We start from the raw sequence: 2,390 nt of genomic DNA on the forward strand, positions 1-2,390 counted from the left end.
CAAATGCCTTACTACTGTGCCATCTCTCCGGCCCCTGGGTGAAGTATTCGTTTTTTGTTTAAATATAATTTTTATTTTGATCATAGTGGCTTATATATTGTTGACAATAATATTTTAGGTACATATTAACATAATATCAGGGGGATTCCCATCACCGAATTATCCTCCCTACACCTCTTTTCCCATCCTACCTCCCATATTCTCCTCCCTCACCCCCGGGGCTGCTAGAATATGTGGTCCCCTCTGAGCCTAGCTTACTCCTTAGTGGTCCTACACCTGTTTTGGTCTTGGTACAAACATATATATATATTTTTGGTTTTGGGTCACACTGGCAACCCTCAGGGTTTACTCCTGGCTCCAGGCTCGGAAATTGCTCCTGGCAGGCTTGGGGGACCATAGTGGATGCTGGGATTCGAACCAATAACCTTCTGCATGAAAGGCAAATGTCTTACCTGCATGCTATCTCTCTGGCCCAAAATTTTTTTTGGTTTTTGGGTCACACCCGGCAGCGCTCAGGGGCCACTCCTGGATCCATGCTCAGAAATCGCTCCTGGCAGGCTCGAGGGACCATATGGGATGCCGGGATCCAAACCAATGACCTTCCACAATAGGCAAACGGCTTACCTCCATGTTATCTCTCTGGCCTCCATATTCTTAATGAGATATTTATTTGTCTGATATTTTTACTATATTGTCTGGCCTGGAGATTTGAATCTAATTAGTTAAATCTTAAAGATACTTCTTTGGTGCTCGCTTCGGCAGCACGTATACTAAAATTGGAACGATACAGTGAAGACTAGCGTGGCCCCTGCGCAAGGATGGGACGCAAATTCGTGAAGCGTTCAATATTAAAAAAAAAAGATGCTCCTTTGTATTTATTATCCTTTTGTGATTGTGCTGTTTTCAGTATTCTATCCCTATGCTTTTCATGATCATGATTAGGATTGCCTTGAGTGTTCTTATTTGGGTCTCTTTTCAGCTGATACTCTTTGGCCATCCAGGATGTGAGTGCATGAATTCTTTTCTTTAGCTATTGTAACTTCTCAAAAATTTTGTTTTTGACTGCTGCTTCTTCGTGGAGTATCCTTCCTGAGTCTCTGAGACCCTAATAACTATTTCTATTGAATTTATCTCAAAGTTCTATTGTCATTTGTTTGTTAAGTTTGTAAATTTTTTCCATCATCAGTTCATTTATTTTAAGGATTTTTCCCATATTCTGTTTTTGTCTGCACTTCATCTTAAAGCTCACTGATTCTGTCCTTAGAAGCTTTTGGTCTGCTAGAGAGGTATTCCAGTGAATTTTCCATTTCGCTTACCAGGATTTTTAGATGAAACATTTCTGTTTGTATGTTTTCTCACTTCTGCTTTTCCATCCTGTGTTTTATCGGTGGTCTGTTCCATTATTTACTTGAGCTCATTGAAAATCCTAATCAATTCCACTCTTAAGTCCATTTTAGACAGGTTATGTGGGTGATTCAAACTGATTGGGTCTACATGATTTCAGTCTTCACCAATGGGATATAGTGGGTTTTAGGGCTGCTTTCTCATTGTTCCTTTTGTAGTTTCAAAGTGCTTTTTTACTGTGTAATTATCAGTCTTCACCACTATCAGGGAGGTCTCAGGGTATTAAATCATATTAACTTATGATTATCTTATGTGGGTATGAGATAATCTTATTCATGCCCACTTGGAAGACTATGCCACTGGACATGGCGTCTACCTCTGTAGGCAGGCTGAAGTTTGTATTTTCCCATAGATCTGGGAACCATGCACAGCTGCTGCATGCTACCTAATCAAGTTTCAATGAACCCCACATTCCTGTATGTGGCTTCTACCTCATTTGATGGCAGATATTTATTCTTTCATATAGGTTCTGACTCCACAGCTTCTGTCTGATATCCCATAAAGTTTGGGTGAAGTACATACCTCTGGGAATTGCTTCTGCTTGTGTGGGCACATAGAAGATTGTTCTCTCCAGTAGATCTTGTGGCTGAACACAGACATTGCACAACATCCAGTCATATTTGGGTGAGCCCTGTGTATAAACTTCTTGATACAGCTATCTGCTGTTAGAAACTTGGATTGCTTTAATATCTGGGCTATTGTTCTAAAAGCTGAAATGAATATATATGTGCATGTATTTTTAAATTTTATGTGTTTTTGTTTTGGAAATAGATGTCTAGAAGTGGGATAGATGGGTTAAATGAAAGTTCCATTGTTATGTTTTTGAGAAACCTTTATATTTCTGCCATAATGGCTAGTCCAGGTGATACTTCAATAGTAAATCAGAGTTCTTTGTTTACAAACCTGTTAATATTTGTTATTTTCAGATTTATTTTATATGTCTTTCTTACTGGTGTGTGATTTTATCTCATTGATTTATGTGCCTT

At 39.0% G+C, this 2,390-nt stretch overlaps 1 non-coding gene across 1 annotated transcript; it reads left to right on the forward strand.

Moving 5' to 3' along the window:
* Positions 1 to 746: 746 nt before the first annotated feature.
* LOC126000321 (U6 spliceosomal RNA) lies at positions 747 to 853 on the forward strand. Its single transcript, XR_007492670.1, has one exon. It is a non-coding gene; the product is annotated as a U6 spliceosomal RNA (small nuclear RNA).
* Positions 854 to 2,390: the final 1,537 nt, after the last annotated feature.

The sequence above is a fragment of the Suncus etruscus genome, chromosome X (assembly GCF_024139225.1).
Source record: "Suncus etruscus isolate mSunEtr1 chromosome X, mSunEtr1.pri.cur, whole genome shotgun sequence".
NCBI classification, from domain to species: Eukaryota; Metazoa; Chordata; class Mammalia; order Eulipotyphla; family Soricidae; genus Suncus; species Suncus etruscus.